General features: G+C 35.3%; 1 long non-coding RNA gene across 1 annotated transcript in view; it reads left to right on the top strand.

Annotated features, from left to right (window-relative positions):
- Positions 1–21644, top strand: part of LOC306660854 — a 610682-nt gene that overhangs the window by 107835 nt on the left and 481203 nt on the right. The window lies entirely within an intron of this gene.

Here is a 21644-nt window from a genome sequence, read left to right as displayed (position 1 = left end):
CAAGAACTCTGGCAGAACATTAAGAGAGAGAATTTAAGAATCACTGGAATTGAAAAGGATTGTGAGATACAGGCTAATAGAATGGATAGGAAAATAATAACTGAAAAATTTCCAAACTTTGAGAATGAGATGGACATCCAGATACACAAAGACATTTGGAACACCAAATAGAAAGATAAAACAAAACAAAACAAAACAAAACAAAACAAAACCTCTCCATGATGCATTGTAATTAAAATGCCTAACATACAGAATAAGGATAGATTTTAAATGACACTCAAGAATAATGTCAGATAAAATTGAGAGGAAATCCAATCAGAATTACTTAACAATTTCTTAGAACAAACTCTAAAAACCAGGAGAACTTGGAATGATGTGTTCTAAATTCTGAAAGAAAATAGCTGTCAACCAAGATTGCTATATCCAGCAAAACTATCCTTCAGAATTGAAGAAGAAATAAAAACCTTCTAAGATAAATAGAAACTAAATGAATTAATGACCACTAAGTCAACACTACATAAAATACTTAAAGAAATACTTCACACATAAGAAATCAAAAACAAACTGCAAGTTTACAAATGAACAATTCTCATTTGTAGAGTGGCTATTGAAATGAGGAATGGGACCAAATTAAACATCATAAATAAATCAAAATGGCAAGAATTAATAAACATCTATCATAACATTGAATGTAAATGGTTTCACTTCTTTAATTGAAAGACACAGACTGGAAGAATGGAAAAGACAAGACCCAACTATACGTTTTATGTTAGAGATTCATCTTACAGGCAAAGACAGGCAGAGGTTGAAAGTGAAAGGAGAGAAATGGATATACCATGCAAATGGAGTCTGAAAGCAGGAGTAGTTACTCTTATATTTGAAAAAACAGACTTCAAGTCAAAATGAATCATAAGGCAAGGTTACAAAGAAGATATAATGATAGTAAATATTTGTGCTGCAAATGTTGATCCACCTAATTACATAAAACAGATACTACTTGAATTAAAGACTTGGCAGAAAGACCCAGTACAATAATACTAGGTGATTTCAACATACCTGTTTTATTGATAGGTAGGTCATCCAAACATAAACTCAGTAAGACCCTTTGTGCCTGATAAATATTATAAATCAAAAGAACTAAGCAGACATCTATAGGATATTTCATTCAATAAGAGATGAATACACTTTCTTCTCAGCAGCTCATGGAACCTTCTCCAAAATAGTCCATAAAGCAACTCTTAGGAAATACAAAAATTTTTTGATATGAATTCCTTGCATTCTATCAAATCACAATGGATTGAAAATAGAAACCAATACCAAAAAAAAAAAAAAAAAAAACAAAAAAAACAACAAAAAAAAAACAAACTACAGAAACTATAAAAACTTATGGAGATCAACTAATACACCTTTACAGGATTTTTGAGATGGTGGACCAGAGGGTGACTGCATCTCCTGTCACTCCAGAACTCAGGATTCAAGAAGAGTAGGTATTGAGAGACTTGGACCAACTCAGAGACTGCAGGTGAGTCGCTCCCACTAGGTGAAGCTCGGCCAAGGCAGCAGTCTGAAAGAGTGGGCAGCTTCTCAGAGCAGCACAGGGTGGCAAGAAGCTTTCCTGAGCAGCCCGGCTCCACTGGGCAGCAGGCCCAGTCCACAGCCAGCTTCTCGGAGAAGAGCCACCCAGTGGCTTTCCAAGCACACCCAGCCCCAAGTCCTGCACCCAGCAGCGGGTCCCAGTCCTCAGACAGCTTTTCGGAGCAGAGCAGGGCAGGGAAGCGAGAGGATTTCCCGAGCAGCCCGGCTCAATTTGGCGGCAGGCCCGGTCCACAGCCAGCTTCTCGGAGCAGACCCACCCAGAGAGAGGCTTTCTAGCACACCCATCCCCTAGTCCCACACCCGTGGTGGGCCAGGGGCAGCTTTCTTCGGAAGCACTGCATTATCAAGTTCCTCCAAGACTTCAGGCTACTGAAGACTAGGAGGTGATATACTGGAAATCTACAGGGACACTATAAGCCAATAGAGGAAATCTGCAATATCTCAGAGTCCCGCTAATATCTGAGCAATATGAGAAAACAAGGGAAGAAAATGTCTCAAACAAACCTAGATGCTCTATCAATAAAATCCAATGAAAGCACAGCAGAAGAAATGTCAGAAAGGGAGTTCAGAATGTACATAATTAAAAAAATCAGGGAAGCAAACAAGGAGATGAAAGATCAAATGCAGGCATTGAAGGAGGAGATGAAAGAGCAAATGCAGATATTAAATGATCGCACCAATCAACAGTTAAAAGAGCAAATACAGGAAGCAAGAGATCATTTCAATAAAGAGATAGAGATATTGAAAAAAAAAACAAACAGAAATCCTTAAAATGAAGGAAACAATAAACCAAATTAAAAATGCCATAGAAAGCATAACCAATAGGATAGAACACCTGGAACACAGAACCTCAGACACTGAAGACAAAATATTTAATCTTGAATACAAAGTTGACCAAACAGAGAAGATGGTAAGAAATCATGAACAGAATCTACAAGAATTATGGGATATCATGAAAAGGCCAAATATAAGAATTATTGGGATTGAGGAAGGCTCAGAGAAACAAACCAAAGGAATGAACAATCTATTCAATGAAATAATATCAGAAAATTTCCCAAATCTGAAGAATGAAATGGAAAATCAAGTACAAGAGGCTTATAGGACTCCAAATACACGAAATTACAACAGACCCACACCAAGGCACATTCTTATGAAAATACATAACATACAAAATAAAGACAGAATTTTAAAGGCTGTGAGAGAAAAGAATCAAAATACATTCAGGGGGACACCAATACGGATATCAGCAGATTTTTCAATCCAGACCCTAAAAGCTAGAAGGGCCTGGAACAACATTTATCAAACCCTGAAAGAAAACAGATGCCAACCAAGATCTTATACCCAGCAAAACTTGCCTTCAGATTTGATGATGAAATAAAATCCTTCTAAGATAAAAAAAAAAAAAAAAAACTAAAAGAATTTACAAAAAGAAAGCTGGCATTACAGAACATTCTTAGCAAAATATCCCATGAGGAAGAGATGAAAAACAATGATGTAAATCAGCAAAGGGAGGAGCTACCCTAAAGGAATAACCAAATAAAGGACAATCTAAGTTGTTTAAAAAAACAAAAATGAGTCAAATGACTGGGAATACAAATCATAGCTCAATAATAACCCTGAATGTTAATGGCCTGAACTCATCAATCAAAAGACATAGACTGGCAGGTTTGGATTAAAGAGAAATATCCAACAACATGCTGCCTGCAAGAGACTCATCTCATAGAAAGAGATACCCACAGACTAAAGGTGAAATATTGGGAAAATAACATACCATGCACATGGACACAGAAAAAGAGCTGAAGTATCCATCCTCATATCAGATAATGTGGACTCCAAACCAAAGTAAGTCAGAAGGGATAAAGAAGGACATTTCATACTGCTTAAGGGAAGCATAAATTAGCAAGACATAACAATCATAAATATCTATGCCCCAAACATTGGCTCATCCATGTACATCAAACAAATGCTTCTTAATTCCAGAAATCAAATAGACCACAATACAATAATACTAGGCAATTTTAACACACCTCTCTCACCACTGGACAGATCTTCCAAACAAAAATTGAATAAAGAAACCATAGATCTCAATAACACAATCAATAATTTAGACTTTATGGACATACATAGAATATACCATCAAAAAGAGGGAATATACCTTCTTCTCAGCAGCACATGGATCCTTCTCTAAAATAGACCATATTTTATGCCATAAAGGTAAAGTTAGCAAATACAAGAAGATAGAGATACTACCTTGTATTCTATCAGATCATAATGGATTGAAATAAGAAATAAATGACAGAATAAAAAACAGAAACTACTCCAACACCTGGAGATTAAGTGATATACTATTATATGATGAATGGATAACAAAAGACATCAGGAGGGAAATAAAAAATTCATAGAAGTAAATGAGAACAAGGACACATCATATCAAAATCTCTGGGACACTATGAAAGCAGTTCTTAGAGGAAGATATATTTCATGGAGCATATTCAATAAAAGAAGAAAAAATCAACAAATAAACGGCTTAACACTACAGCTCAAAGCCCTAGAAAAAGAAGAGCAGACCAACACCAAAAGTAGTAGAAGACAGGAAACAGTTAAAATCAGAGTTGAAATCAATGAAATTGAAACAAAAGAAATAATCAAAAAAATTAACAAAATAAATAGTTGGTACTTTGAAAAAATAAACAAAATTGATAAACCCTTAGCCACCCTAACAAAGAGAGGAGAGAGAAAACTCAAATTACTACAATTCGGAATGAACAAGGAAATATCACAACAGACATGATCGGAATACAAAATATAATTAGAAGCTACTTTGAAAATCTATACTCCAACAAATCAGAAAATCTAGAAGACATCAACAGGTTTCTAGAGACATATGAATTACCTAAACTGATCAGGAGGACATACACAATTTAAATAGATCAATTTCAAGTAATGAAATAGAAGAAGTCATCAAAAGCCTACCAACAAAGAAAAGTCCAGGACCAGATGGGTTCTCAGCCGAGTTCTACAAAACCTTTAAAGAGAGCTCATTCCAATACTCCTCAAAGTATTCCATGAAATAGAAGAGGAGGGAACCCTCCCAAACTCATTCTATGAAGCCAATTTCACCCTGATACCTAAACCAGACAGAGACACATCAAGGAAAGAAAATTTCAGACCAATATCCTTAATGAACATTGACGCAAAAGTTCTCAACAAAATCTTAGCAAATTGCATACAAAAATGTATTAATAAGATAGTGCACCAGGATCAACTGGGTTTTATCCCAGGGATGCAAGATTGGTTCAACTTCAGGAAATCAATAAATGTAATTCACCATATCAATAGACTTAAAGTCAAGAATCACATGATTATTTCAATAGATGCAGAAAAAGCATTCGATAAAATACAGCATCTCTTCATGCTCAAAACACTAGAAAAAACAGGGATAGTGGGAACATTCCTTAACATTGTAAATGCCATCTATGCTAAGCCAATGGCTAATATCATTCTAAATGGTGAAAAAATGAAACCATTCCCCCTACATCTGGAACAAGGCAGAGATGCCCTCTTTCACCACTTCTATTCAACATTGTCCTTGGAACTCTAGCCAGAGCAATTAGACAGACCAAAGAAATTAAAGGGATAGGAACAGGAAAAGAAGAACTCAAACTATCCCTATTTGCTGATGACATGATTATATATTTAGAGAATCCGGGAAATTCCACCAGAAAACTTAGAATTCATAAGTGAATTCAGTAAAGTAGCAGGATATAAGATCAATGCTCATAAATCCAAAGCATATTATTTTCTATTTTTTTGCATTTCCTAAGGGCTGATTTGTGGCATAACATATGGTCTATTTTTGAGAAGGTTCCATGTGCTGCTGAGAAGAAAGTGAATCATCTCATTGATGGATGGAATATTCTATATATGTCTATTAAGTCTAGGTTATAGATTGTGTTATTGAGTTCTATGGTTTCTTTGTTCGATTTTTGTTTGGAAGATCTATCTAGTGGTGACAGCTGTGCATTAAAGTCACCCAGAATTATTGTGTTGTGGTCTATGTGATTCCTGAAATTGAGAAGGATTCATTTGATGTACAGGGATGCACCATTGTTTGGGGCATAAATATTTACTATCATTATGTCTTCCTGATTTATGTTTCCCTTAAGCAGTGTGAAATGTCCTTCTTTATCCCTTCTGACTAACTTTGGCTTGAAGTCCACTTTATCTGATATAAGAATGGAAACCCCTGCTTTTTTACTGAGTCCATGTGCGTGGTAGCTTTTTTCCCATCTTTTCACCTTTAGTCTGTGCATGTCTTGTTCTATGAGATGAATCTCTTGCAGGCAGCATATTGTTGGATCTTTCTTTTTAATCCATTCTGCCAGTCTATGTCTTTTGATTGAGGAGTTTAGGCCAATAACATTTAGGGTTATTATTGAGATATGATTTGTATTCCCAGTCATTTGGCTTATTTTTGGTTTTTAAGTTGGCTTGGTTTCTCCTTTGAGTGGTTTTTCTCTAAGGTAGTTCCTCCCTTTGCTGACCTACATTGTTGTTTTCATTTCCTCCTCATGCAATATTTTGTTGAAAACATTCTGTAGTGCTGGCTTTCTATTTGTCAATTCTTTTAACTTTTGTTTATCGTGGAAGGATTTTATTTCATCTTCAAATCTGAAGGTTAGTTTTGCAGGGTATAGAATTCTTGGTTGGCAACCATGCTCTATCAGAGCTTGAAATACGTTGTTCCAGGCCCTTCTAGCTTTTTGATTCTGGGTTGAGAAGTTGGCTGCTATCCGTATTGATCTCCCCCTATGTGTAATCTGATGCTTTTTTCTTGTGGCCTTCAAAATCCTATCTTTATTTTGAATGTTAGACAATTTCATTATAATATGTCTTGGTGTGGATCTGTTGTCATTCTGTGCATTTGGTGTTCCATAAGCCTCTTGTATTTGATTTTCCATTTCATTCTTCAGGCTTGGGAAATTTTCTGATATTATTTCATTGACTAGGTTGTTCATTTCTTTGGTTTGTATCTCTGTGCCTTCCTCAATCCCAATAATCCTTAAATTTGGTCTTTTCATGATGTCCCATAGTTCTTGGAGATTCTGTTCATGATTTCTTACCATCTTCTCTGTTTGGGTAACTCTATTTTCAAGATTAAATATTTTGTCTTCATTGTCTGAGGTTCTGTCTTCCAAGTGGTCTAGTCTGTTGGTGATGCTTTCCATTGAGTTTTTTATTTGATTTATTGTTACCTTCATTTCAAGGATTTCAGTTTGGTGTTTTTGAGAATCTCTATCTCTTTGTTGAAATGATCTTTTGCTTCCTGCAGTTTCTCTTTCAGCTTATTGATATGATCATTCATTGCCTGCATTTGCTCTCTTACCCCATCCTTTGCTTCACGAATCATCTTAACCATGTATAATCTGAAGTCTTTTCTGACATTTCTTCTAACATACTGTCATTGGATTCTATTACTATAGAATCTAGATTTGTTTGGATCATTTTCTTCCCTTGTTTTTTCATGTTGTTCATGTATCTTCCCCTCTAGCAGTGCAGATCTGGGCTATTGCAGATTGCCCCCTATAGGCTTACAGTGGCTCTATAGGTTTCCAAACCCTTTCTTTAAGGAGAGATCAATATTAGCAGTGCCCAATTCAGACACTATGTAATCCTAGACCAAATAGCCCCTATGAGGACAATAACAAAATTGTCATAATAAACAGAATGAGTTCAAGTATTATCTTCACTAAAACAAACAGATTTGCAATAAGGTCTGCAGTTTCAAATGGAGGACAAAGAGGACACAGAGGGATGTAGAATGTGGCAGTTAATGGGAAAATTAAAGAATATACAGAAGTTCTAGATAATAGAAAGGGTGAGAGTGTAATCAAAAGAAATCAGATGTTAGCATGCAAAAAAGGGAGAAAGAGACTCTGAGGGAACAGGTAAACAAAAGGAAAAGAGAGCAAGAAAAGTAAAGAAATAAAAACTTAAATTTTTTCAATAAGGAGAAAAAATAAAATCTACAGTATAACAGTCATATAGTAATGGAACCTCCCAGTGTTCAGTAGCCTGATGCATGAGAGGTACCTAACAATGAGCTTCAAGCCTCCAGTAGGCGGCTCAGGATGGGATTTGCCCCACCTAAAGATCAGAGCTATGGCTTCCAGGATTACCCAAGATGGCTGCTCTGGCTTTGAAATGTTTGGCAAATGGGGAGCTACAGCTCAGGGTGTGGCCGTGGATGGCTGTAGATCCTGGAGGCAGGGTGTAGTTGGTCAGGCAGGGTTTCTGGAGGTCGGGTGTGTTTGGTGTGGTTGTGAGATCCTGGAGGCCCGTTGCAATCAGTTGGTCTGGGGTCCAGTGATAGGGCGCAGTCAGTTGGTCTGGGGGTCCTGGTGGCAGGGAGCAGTCAGTCTATGTGAGGGCCCCAGAGGCAGGGAGCGATCGGGCGGGCTGAGAGATCCTAGAGACAGGGCTCAGTCACTCCGGCCAGGGGTCCTACCGGGCCTCGCTGTTGTCTCAAAATGGCGGCAGCGACGTGTAATCAAACCTGCAGGTACTGTAACAGTGAACTTCCAGGCAACAGCAGGCAGCCTTTGCTCCACTGGCGGTCAGTGATCAGTTTGCTGACTGTTGTCGGACAATTGGGAGGTGAACCTCGTGTGTTGGGTGATGGATATGTGTAAGGCAGGTGATGGACAGGCGAGAGGCAGGCAAATGGCGGGTGATAGGTGCCTGACAGGGAGCAATCTGCACTCAAAAAAGGCGTGGATATGCTGGCAGACTGCAGGTCATCATAGCAGACAAATGGAGTAAACACCAGGGAATCGATAAGCAGCAAAAACTGCCTCACCAAGAAACAGATATTCTTTGCTTGAAACTGGAGTTACGGAGTGACAGGAATGCAGCCTCTCTCTAGTACACCATCTTGGATCCCCCCCCCTTCAATGCATTTTTATACATAAGTGATGAATCCTCAGAAAGAGAAATTAGGAAAACTACCCCATTCACAATAGCCTTGGAAAAAATAAAATACTTGGGAATAAATCTCACAAAAGAGGTGAAAGACCTCTACAATGAGAACTATAGTACACTAAAGAAAGAAATTAAAGAAAACCTTAGAAGATGGAAAGATGTCCCATGTTCTTGGATAGGAAGAATTAATATTGTCAAAATGACCATACTACCAAAAGTGCTATACAGATTCAATGCAATTCCAATTAAAATCCCAATGACGTACCTTACAGAAATAGAACAAGCAGCCATGAAATTCATCTGAAATAATAAGAAACCCAGAATAGCTAAAGCAATCCTTAGCAGGAACAGTGAAGCAGGGGGTATCGCAATACCAGATCTTTAACTATACTACAAAGCAATAGTAACAAAAACGCATAGTATTGGCACCAAAATAGACAGGTAGATCGATGGTACCCAATAGAGGATATGGACACAAACCCAAATAAATACAATTTACTCATACTAGACAAAGGGGCCAAAAATATGCAACAGAGAAAAGATAGCCTCTTCAACAAATGGTGCTGGGAAAACTGGAAATCCATATGCAACAGGATGAAACTAAACCCCTATATCTCACCCTGCACAAAACTCAACTCAAAATGGATCAAGGACTTCGGAATCAGACCAGAGACCCTGCATCTTATAGAAGAAAAAGTAGGTCCAGATCTTCAACATGTCAGCCCAGGATCAGACTTCCTTAACAGGACTCCCATAACACAAGAAATAAAAGCAAGAATCAACAAGTGGGATAGATTCAAACTAAAAAGCTTTCTCTCAGCAAAGGAAACTATCAGCAATGGGAAGATAGAAACTACAGAGTGGGAGCATATCTTTGCCACTCATACTTCAGATAGAGCACTAACTTCCAGAATCTATAAAGAACTCAAAAAACTCTACACCAAGAATACAAATAACCCAATCAACAAATGGGCTAAGGATATGAACAGACACTTCACAGAAGATCTACAAGCAATCAACAGACATATGAAAAAATGTTCAACTTCTCTAGTAATAAGAGAAATGCAAATCAAAACTACCCTAAGATTCCATCTCACTCCAATTAGAATGGCGATTATCAAGTATACAAGCAACAATAGGTGTTGGCAAGGATGTTGGGAAAAAGGTACACTCATACATTTCTGGTAGGGTTGCAAATTAGTGCAGCCACTCTGGGAAGCAGTGTGGAGATTCCTTAGAAAACTTGGAATGGAACCACCATTTGACCCAGCTATCCCACTCCTTGGCCTATACCCAAAAGACTTAAAATCAGCATACTACAGAGATGCAGCCACTTCAATGTTGGTAGCTACTCAATTCACAATAGCCAGATTGTGGAACCAACCTAAATGCCCTTCAATTGCTGAATGAATAAAGAAACTGTGGTATATTTATACAATGGAATATTACTCAGCCATAAAGAATAATAAAATTATGGCATTTGCAGGCAAATGGATGATATTGGAGAATATCATGCTAAGTGAGATAAGCCAATCTCAAAAAACCAAAGGAAGTATGATCTCACTGTTAAGCAGATGATGACACATAATGGGCAGGGAGGGGGCAAAAATGGAGGAATGCGGACTGTATAGAGGGAAAAGAGGGGTGGGAGGGGTGGGGGGAAGGGAAAAAATAACAGAATGAATCAGACAACATTACCTTATGTAACCATAGGATTACACAAATCGTATGCCTTTACTCCATGTACAAACAGAGTAATAACATGTATCCCATTTGTTTACAGTAAAAATAAATTTAAAAAAATGATCTAATAAACCATTATAGATTCTCATAAAAAAAACAAAACAAAACAATACACTTTTGAAGGATGAATGGATGATAGAAAAAATTAAGAGAGAAATTTAAAAATTCTTCGAATCAAATGAGAAAAGTGGTACAACATACTAGTTCTTTTGGGACACTATGAAGGCAATTCAAAGAGGAAAGCTTATAGCCATCACTGCCTATATAAGAAAATTAGAAAATATCAAACAACCTAATTATCCATTTGAAGACCTTTGAAAAGCAAGAATAAACCAATTACAAAGCCAGTAGAAGGAAAAAATGACTAAATCAGAGCTAAAGTCAATGAAATAGTGAGTACAAAAATACAAAGGATAAATGAAGTGGGAAGGTTTGTTTCTTTGAAAATATAAATGAAATTGATAGGCCCTTAGCCAAACTAACAAAAAGAAAAACAGAGAAGACCAAATTATTAAAGTTAGATTTGAAAAAGGAGAAATCAACAGACATTATTAAAATCCAGAGGATAATTACAGACTATTTTGAAAACTTATGCTCCAATAAATTGGAAAACCTAGAAGAAATGGATACATTTTAGACAATTACAATCTGCCAAAATTGAATCAAGAGAGTGTAGAAAACCCAAAAGGACAAATAACAAATAATAAGATAGAAGCAGTCATAAAAAGTCTTTCAACAAAGAAGAGCCCAAGATCAGATGAATTCTTGGCTAAATCCTACCACACCTTTAAAGAAGTCATGCCAATGATCTTCAAATTTTCCATGAAATCAAAAGTGATGGAACACTTCAAAATTCATTTTATGAACCCAGCATCACACTCATACCACAACCAGATAAGGATACATCAAGGAAAGAAAACTGTAGACTAATATTCCTGGTGAATTTAGATGCAAAAATCCTTAATAAAATATCAGCAAATTATATTTAACAACACATTATCATATCCAAGTTAGTTTTACACAGGGATGCAAGAATGGTTTAACACATACTCAAATCAGTAAATGTGATTCATTACATGGATAGTATGAAGAACAAAAATCACTTAGTCATCTCAATAGATGCAAAGAAGATCTTTGAAAAAATTAGGCACTGACTGAGGATAAAAACACTAAAGAATGTAAGGATAAAAGGAACTTTCCTCAACATCATAAAAGCTATACAAGACAAACCTAATGCCAATGTCATAGTGAATAAGGAAAAACTAAAAGCATTTCCTTTAAAATCTGGAACAAGACAAGGATGTCCATTTTCACCCCTCCTTATTCAATATAATACCAGAAATTCTAACCAGAGTAATTAGGCAAGAGAAGAAAATAAAAGGAATAAAAATAAGAAAGGAAGAAGTAAAATCATTACTGCTCACAGAGATATGATCCTATACTTAAATAATCCAAAAAACTCTACCAGAAGACTGCTAGAGCTAGTAAACAAATTAAGCAAAGTAGCAGTTTAGAAAATCAGCATACAAAAGCCAATAGTTTTCTATGAACTAATAATTAATATTCTGAGAAAAAAATCAGGAAATGTACTCCATTCACAATAGACTCAAATAACAAAACAAACAGAACCCCCCAAAACCTAGGAATAAATCTATCCAAGGAGTTGAAAGACCTCTGCAATGAAAACTATATAACACTGAAGAAAGAAACTGAAGAAGAAGACACAAGAATATGGAAATATCTCCCATATTCATGGATAGGCAGAATTAATATTATCATAATGGCCATACTACCAAAAGCAATATTCAGATTCAATGCAATCCCCATGAAAATACCAATGATATTCTTCCATAGAACTAGAAAAAACAGTCCTCAAGTTAATTTATTAGAATAAAAGACCCAGAATAGCCAAAGCAATTCTAAGCCAACAAAACAATTCTGGAAGCATTATGATACCTGACTTCAAATTATACTACAGATCTATAAGAACAAAAACTACATGGTACTGGTTTAAAAACATAGACCATGGTACAGAATAGAAAATATAGAGACAAACCAATACAGATACAGTCATCTAATCCTTGACAAGGTTGCCAAAAACATACATTGGAGAAAAGGCATCATTTTAAACAAATATTCCTGATTATCCATATGTAGAAGAAGGAAACTAGACCCTTTTCTCTCACCCTGCATGAAAATCAACTCAAAATGGATCAAAGACATAGGAATTAGACCTAAAACATATGCAATTCCTAGAAGAAAATGTAAGGCCAACACTTAACACATAGGCTCAGGCAATGCCTTTCTCAATGGTATCCCTAAAGTTTAGGATATAATGCCAAGAGTTAATGTGAGATAGCATCCAATTATAGAGCTTTGGACATGACAGGAAAGGAAACAATGAATAAAGTGAAGAGATAGCCTGCAGAGTAGGAGAAAAATCTTTGCTAGGTACTCTCCTGATAGAGGATTAATATCCAGAATGTATAAAGAACTCAAAAAACTTATTACCAAACAACCAACCAACAACAACAAAATGTCAAATAGCCCAATTAATAAATGGGCAAAACGGACCAGCCATGTCTCAAAAGAAGTAATACAAATGACTAATAAATATATGAAGCAATGTTCAAAATAATTAGCAATTAGGGAAATACAAATCAAAACTACACTGAAATTTTTTATCACTTTAGTTAGAATCATAGTCACCAAGAATACAAACAATAAGTGCTGGAGAGGATGTAGGGGAAAAGAAACACTTTTACACTGTTGATGGAATTGTAAATTAGTATAATCACTATGGAAATCAATATGTAGGTTCCTCAAAAGACTAGAAATGGAATCAACATACAACCCAGTTATACCAATTCCTCAGTATTTACCCTGAAGAATTAGTCATTATACTACAGTGATGTATGCATACCAATGTTCATAGCAGAATAATTCAAAATAGTCAAATTATGGAACCAGCCTAGGTATCCATCAATGGATGAATGGATAAAGAAGACAAGTATATACACACAATGGAGTTTATTCAGCCACAAAGAAAAATGAAATTATGTCATTCGCAGGAAAATGTATGGAATTTGGAAAACTTTTCAGTGAAATAAGTCAAACTCAAAAGGTTAAGGGTCATATGTCTTCTTCTCTCATATGTGGAAGCTAGAGAGTAAAAAGGAAAACAAAGATTGAGGCATGAAGTATTTCAAGAGACCAGAAGGAAGATCAGTAGAGAAAAGGAACCAGAAGAGGGAGGAGGGGAGGGAAATACTGGAGAATGATATTGGTCAAATTATATTATTATATTGTATGCTCATATGAATATGTAGTAACAAATCCCACTATTATATACACTATAATGCACCAATAAAAATATGAAAAAGTGTTGTTTTGAGCAATAAGTCATGTGGTCACCTTACTTATAACCCATTCATGGCCCACAATGGTCGGGAGTTTTTTTTTTTTTTTTTGGTGGTGCTGGAGATTGAACCAATGGCCTCATGCTTGAGAGGTGAACACTCTACCAACTGAGCTATCTCCCCAGCCATGGTTGAGGAGTTTTGAAAGTCTTTTGTGTGGGGGGGGGGGCACCACTTCCACTTGTTTAGAAAGAAATTCTATGTTAGTCTATGTGCAAACTCTATTGTTGCTCATGAAAAAAAGATGCGGCTATTACTTTCCCCAAAACTCTTAATTAAATACTTTTGATTTCTATTACATTTTTCCATTTCTATAACTTGTCTATCTTAAGACTGAGATGCTACAAATTCAGTCAGAAGAAAATCTTTCATTGCTACACTTCATTCTCCTGTGTACTTTCTGAATGATACCTCCCTTAACTCTGGTTCTTCATAATAAAATCCCTTCTGTATTCTCCACTGCATAAATGTTTTAAATCATGGGCTCACTGAGGTGTTGTTATTTTACTCAGTACCATTTAGTGCATACCCTTTTGAAGTTTTTAATGCAGTTTTAATGGAATTTGAGTATATAAAAAAGAGGTATGTGGATGCTCAATTCTATATCTTGATGAAAAGCTTTTACCACTTTTTCCCATTGACCCAGATGAAAATGGAAAAAATGGGCCTAGAATTCTGTTTTCCCTCTTACTTTCTTGGTAGGGTTTTGCATGCTTAGTGGACAGAGCTTCCAAATGGAAGGTTCTCAGTTGTTTGAAATTGTATGTTGCCTCATCAATATCACTGTTCAGATACATCTAGAGATCTGTTCTGATCTCAGCATGACTACCAGCATCTGGTAGTCAAACCCCAAGAGTTTTCGGGCTATCCAGATAAATTAGATCATGGCCAAAGTCACATATCTGTCATCTGTGTAACATGACTTCCCCACTGTTCAATGTTATTTCTGCCCTGGAATTGAGCTTGCTCTTTTTATTCTTCCTTTCAAGGTAGATTCTAGGCAAGATATTTTAAAAGTTAGTAGTACACTTACCCTGAAATGCTCTAAAGCAGGAGCCCCAAATAGGCATTATCAAATAGATTAGCAGCTAAGTGCCAGTGACATTTTATAACCAATGCTTACCAGCGTTTCTGAAATTAGGAGTGAGTAGGAGAAAGGGAACGGATTTGAAAACTTTCATTTAAACGACAAGCCTTTACCCATCTCTAATAAGCTGCTTCCTTTCTTGTCTGGGAGTTTCCTAGGAAATAAACTGCCTATGACGTAGTAGGGGCAACATCAGCTTTATCTTTTTGTCTCTTGCTTTGCTGAACAGGCATTGCATAAACTGGGTCTACTAGTAAATAATTCAGTTTTGTTATCTAGACTGAGGAATTCATCCTGTGAAAGCAATTCCTTTAAAATGATTGTTCATCAGTCACACACAGATGCTACAGGAGCAACTGGGTGAATGATTAGTGGAAAGCCAGACTTGTACAAAATCAGGGAAGAGCAGCTATTGTCTCAATTTTTAGAGACCAATTACTGGGGAATTCATTTTTACGTGTCTTGATCAATAGCTGGAAGATATATTTTTGTTATTCTTTACCTGAAGCAAAGTTATTATAATATTGCATACTCTAATTCACCAATGAATGTTGGAAAGGAAAGTGAGGTCACCTGAAAGAGAGGGAGACTGTCCAGAGAGACTTTGTACTTTCGGTCACTGTAAAGTCCTTTTAAAAAAATTTAGCAATGTATTGAATCATGGAAAACCAAATAGCTAATTAGCAGGTCAATAAAATATGTACTCACAAGATGAGGTACTGATAAAAGTGGATTCTAAAAGACATTGTAACCAAATAATTTTTTAGAATTAGAACAGAAGATTCCTTTACTCAGAGGTCTGAGTTGGATGGAGTCCAGACCCCTGCCTCTAGCTAATCCTATGAACTTGGCTGAGTCCCTTAAAACTAATGGGCTTTAGATTTCCTGCATGCAGAGGGAGAGGTGATGATACCCCTGCCTGGCACCTGTTCCTGTGAGCATCTCATAAGAAAATAAAATTCGCTGGAATTTCTGAGGTAAAATTTGAATATGGGGTAATAGTAGTGTTTGTATACCTTTGTCTTACAAGCTGCTAAAAATTCATTAATCCTGTGTTGGATAAACTATTACCCCATGTAGGAGTTTCCCGTTGCAATTTAAGCTGGTTGAACTGTCAGTCATCTCAGCTGATGCTGAAAACATGTCTGTAAAATATTGATTCTCTTTAATCCCACTTTCTTCCATCATTGATAAATTGATTTCCCAAGCTTGGCAGTGCTGGGAAATACTGAACTGCAGCATTCTGATATTGGTAGGAGTTGGGTTTTTTGGTGATGTCATTTCAGTATGAAATCCTTGGTGACTTTCATATGCCTGTGAAAATTGTTTTTCTTATAGACATTTATTTTGTGACTCAAAGGAAGTTATTAATTTTTTGTGTTCTACCCAAATTCTGATTTTCTTTGTTTGATTATTGCATGTTGAACTTGAAGCTATAGTTTATACCATACGGTGAGAAAACGATGGTATATCTGCTCTGTCCAGTTTGACAAATGCATAGCGTGTCTCTTCAAGCTTCTATATAATTTAGGTTTCTTGTGACTAACCAATACCACTATAGCAGCTAATTTAAGAACATTTCTCCCACTCAGATTTTTATAGCTCCCTCCTACATTGTTACTAAGAAAATAAATTTAGACAAATATCACATCTTGAGTCATGAGGTATGTGCCTCATTAGGAGTCCTTGAATTTCAAAGGAAATTTCAGAGTGAATCCATACATACAATCCTCCCTGAGGCTTATCAAGTTAAAAGCATGAAAGCCACTTACTCAGTTTTAGAGCTTTGAATTAAAATGCATTGCTTTCCCAAGGTATGTCATCTCCTGTGAATCTCACCATAGCCAATCACAGAGGAGAGAGGAATTTAGTGAGAATCCCATCTAGCCATTCAGTTGTTGACTGAATGAAAAAATGGAGCTCTACAGAGATTGGTTGACTTTCTTAGTCAAACAGCTCACCCTTGGCTATAGAGCTGAACCAGAATGAGGGTCTCTGGCACAGTCCAGTGCTCTCCCCACTGCTTCATGGAGCCAACCTACATTCTTTGCCACGCCAGGTGCCATGTGTCAAGGAAGAAAAGCATGCAAGAATTTTGCCCATCTGGGTACTTCATTTCCCAACAAAATCTCCTCTAGTTGACTACACTGGAAATGTGACTAAATCTGCATTGCACTGTGAAATTTAGGCTTGTTGGAGTCCAAATACAAATGGAGAGATTTAATAAAACCTTTAAAATTTTGTCATATTGAATTTAGGGAAGAGAAAAAAATAAACAAGGAACAACTATGTTAAAATGTCAACTCAAAAGTAAATTTATGAAAAGCAAATGAAGTCCTCCTGCTTCCCTAGACTAACTTTTTTAACGTCTACATTCAGTACATCTTATTTTGCTGACCAACTGAACAGATAAAGATCTGGTGATTTAAGAGTTAGGAGAATTAATTGAGTCCTTGCCGAATACTAGTGAGTTTATTGGTTAACAAGAAAGATTTTTTTCTTTTCTAATTAATATATCCAAAGTTATGGGAGCAAAATAAACCTGAGTGATGGTCAGTGGCAAATGACTGCTGAGCAACTAGTGTGTTACTATCATCAGTAGTCGATCCTTTATTTACTACTTTTTATCTACCTATAGAAGTTAGGGCATACAAAACATAGTGGAAGATTATTTGGAAAGGGAATTTTTACTTCTTTCTGAATAATGTAGGATATAATTCTAGTTTAAAAGTTAAATTAAGAAGCTACCTAGTAATAAATTTGAATTCACATTATAATCTCATGTGATGGAAGCATTGTGGCATATTGCAAAGCATATAGATTTGAAATTGGAGCAGCTGATTATTCTTGTTGTTGATTGAGAGGTCTCGAAAAAGCTATGTATATTTGCTGAGCTTTAGTTTCTTATTTGTTAAACTGAGGCAAATGTCTTATTGAATAAGTTGTTCAGATGATTGCCTGAGAGGGGGTTCTTGAAAAGATATAACAGGACCTGGTGCATAGACACTCAATTAGTGAAAATTATTCTGATATAAAAATGTAATTCAAAGTACAATAAAGTAAGAAAAGCACGATAGGGTTAAGATCAAGTAGGGAGAGATGGCAAGCTTTCAATTTTCCTTTTTATTCCTCAGAACACTTTAATGTTCTGTTGTAATGAAGCAACATTGAGGTTAAAATTCATAACGTAATTATTTTTCCTTATCCAAGCTAGTGTCTATTAAATTTTGGCTTTAATTAAATGTCTTGGCCTATAAGAGTTCTGACTACTGAGCAGATCAAAAAGGAGAGCACACAATTGATTCAGACCCAGAGTAAGAAATGAAGGTCATTAACCTATGTCATGTTCAGGTATATAAGATTAGTAACAATGGTCAAATTTCTAAGAGCTTTCTTCAAAGCAAGCATAAAACAGACATTTGGAACTAAAATGTCAGAAAGGAGCTTTTGCTTCTTTGAAAGAAAATATGAAAATTAAACTCAGAAAAAAGTAACACCAGCATTGATACAACTGAACTCATATTAAAAGCTGCTTTTATCCAGGATGCCTATTGACAGTCTTCCTTTGTGACAGCAGAGTGCTCTCTCACCTATGTGTTGAGTTTATGATTTTTAGTGGCCTCTTTTGTTACAGGATCAATGGGTCCAGTCTAAACATGGTTGCCTAAATTCCCATAGCTCCTACCCTATTTACTCTTATTTTTCTATCATTTTATATATATATAAATTATTATTATATTATGAATAACATATTATACCATAATTATATTATTTATTTATAATTATGTTATTTTTATTTGTATTATTATATATTTTTTGTTATTTCTAGCACATAATTTTTATTCCTGTCTAGCCTTCCTTCTGGGGATATGTCTTATTCATTCCTGCTAGTTTCTCTTTGTTTCTGTTTGCTTCACATCTACCTACAAAAAGTTATATTTCCTAATTATTCTATGGCAGTTTCCTGTTTCAGACATTTTGGACATGGATGTCTTCTGACTATAGTGTTTAGTATTTGTGTGTATATAAAAATTTTTACTCAACAGCAAATACCTTTAGGATAGGAATTCATACCCTGTACTTAATCAATTTTTATAAAATCATTTTATTGAATTAAATAAACAGATAGTGATAGCCCCCAAATGTGGATATTTATTATTGCGTGTTCATCTCTTATACCTGTAAGTTCCAACATTTGAAAATGTGTGAACATGTAATCTAGAAGAGAATTTCACACTGGCTTTGTTTCTTCTTTTTGCTTCCCTCACTTTTTTCTTCTATTTTTATTAGTCACAGGATATTTATTATTTGTGCCAGGCACTATACCAGGAAATTTATATGTGCATATCCCTTATTTTCTCTATTTTCACACAACTTAAACTTATCTCTAGTGTTCTTTGAACCTTACTTGTTTCACTTGAAAAATGGAAACCATAATATTTTGCAATTTTATCAAAGGACTAAAGAAGAATATGTCATTCCTTGGATTTCTAATCTATAAAACATAATCATCTAAATTACAGTCTTTCCTGTTTAAATGATTTTATATTGAAGGACAAATGAATAATGCCATAAAACTGCAGGCACCTCTTCCTGAGAATAAAATGTATTACCTTCTCCATTGTTATTAAAAATTCCAGAGATATATCTGAATATGATTTTTAACTTACATCAGCAAATTATAATAAGCATTTAATATTTTGTATCCAGAGAAGTATCAATGTCATTTTGTAAAATCAGAAGCTGCATGCCAAGAGGGAAGGTAAAATCATTCATGCCTCTACTGAGGAAGCACTTTAGAAATATAGTGTGCTCACCTTTCTATTTTGAAATTCTATTACAACATAGGTAGGTCAAAGTGAACTTAAAATATAAATATATAATCAATTTTTTCCTCCTGGGTTTTCAAATACTATATTGACTTTATAATTCAGTTCTTATGAGCTGTTTGAATCTGAGGGGGTTAGAAACCTTTGGCTTTTAAATCTTCAACCAATTTTATAATCAGAGCTAACTCAGATGGAAGTCATCACTGTATTTAAGACTCAGGAAGCAGAGGCAAGCAAAAAGAAAAGTATATAAATGGGAGTATATCAAATTAAAAAGTTTCCACACAGTAAACAATCAACACAGTGCAGAGACAACATAGAAAATAGGAGACTATATTTGCAAAATAGACATTTTTTAAAAAGAAGGTATTCATGAGCATGTGGAGAAAAGGGAACCCTCACACACTGTTAATGAGAATGTAAATTTGTAACATCATTCTGGAAAACAATATGGCAATTTCTCAAAAAAAAAATTGAAAATGGAACTACCATATGACCTAGCAATTCTATTGCTAGGTATATATCCAAATAAGTGAAATCAGTATGCTGAAGAGACATCTATGATCCCATGTTTATTGAAGCACTATTCACAGTAACCAAGGCACGTAATCAACCTAAGTGTCCATTAATGGATGAATGGCTAAAGAAAGTGTGGTATAAATATATATACACACAATGGAATATCATTCAGAATGAAATCTTGTCATTTATGGCGACATAGATAAACCTGGGGGACATTATGTTAAGTGAAAAAAAAGTGAAGCACAAATACCACATGTTGTCATCCATATGCAGAATACTAAAAAAAGAAAAAAATTGATCTCACAGAAGTTGAGAGTAGAATAGTGGTTACCAGGGGCTGCTGTGAAACTTGTGGGGGAGAGATTGGTTAATAGTTACAAAGTTACATTAGATGGGAGAAATAAATTCCGGTGCTATATATTATCCAGTAGGATGACCATGGTTAACAATATAGTATCATATATTGCAAATCTAAAAGAGAGGATTTTAAATGTTCTTACCACAAAGAAATGTCAATTTTAAGGTGATTGATATGATAATCACACTTATTTGTTTATTACACAATGTGTATATGTATTGAAACACCACATTTACCCTTTAAATATATAAAATTAACATGTGTCAACTGGAAAAAATTTGAAGAGACAATCTGTACATAGAAGAAAAGTGATTGGTAATGCCCTTGCGTTAGTTTCTTATGGGAATCAAATTCTCAGGAGCCACATAAAAGTCAGGCTGCCTCTGACAACCTTTCTTTGGAAAGCTGTAAAATTGAGGAAAGAGATAACCCAAGCAATTTCTTTTTTAAAAAAGCTAGAATTTATTAACCTACCCATCTCCACAAAATATTTGTATCCATAATTACAATCCCATAATCTAATTTTTCTCTAAAATATTGCATCCAGAAAAGGTTCACTTTCTTACATTTGTCTATGTCCTTTTATAGTACATTTAATCTAGAAAGATATACTTTCTCCTACTTTACCTTAATAAGCAACAAGCATTAGTCATTTATGGAATACAATTGCAAATCACTATTGTCAAAATTCCATCATGTTGATAAATGAAAAAAAAATTGGTCCTGAAGTTCAGAACCAAAGGTTACTAATTTCTTGAGTTAGAAGAACATGAACTAAAAATCTTCAGTTTGTTTCCTGTGTCTGTCTTCTGTGTCTTATATGTGTACCTGGTCAGGTTACCTCTCCTCTATGAGGTTCAGTATTCACTCTCTCTCTCTTTTCCAGTATTCTCTTTAGTAAAACTGGAACCCAGTTACACAGTGTATGGCAGGTACGTAGAAGACAACAAATGTTTCACTAAAGTATCTTATGTTTGAAAACAGATTATTTGTAAAAACTTCAATAATTGTTTATTTCACTAGCATTAACAGTGATTGTTGTACAATAATAATGGTTTTAGAAACTTTCCTAGTTTCAATTTTTGTCCAGAAAAATCTTAAGCCAAAGG

Source organism: Sciurus vulgaris, assembly GCF_902686455.1.
Source record: "Sciurus vulgaris genome assembly, chromosome: 5".
Classification (NCBI taxonomy): Eukaryota; Metazoa; Chordata; class Mammalia; order Rodentia; family Sciuridae; genus Sciurus; species Sciurus vulgaris.
Note: the sequence above shows the minus strand (reverse complement) of the source record. Positions and strands in the feature narration are given on the sequence as shown.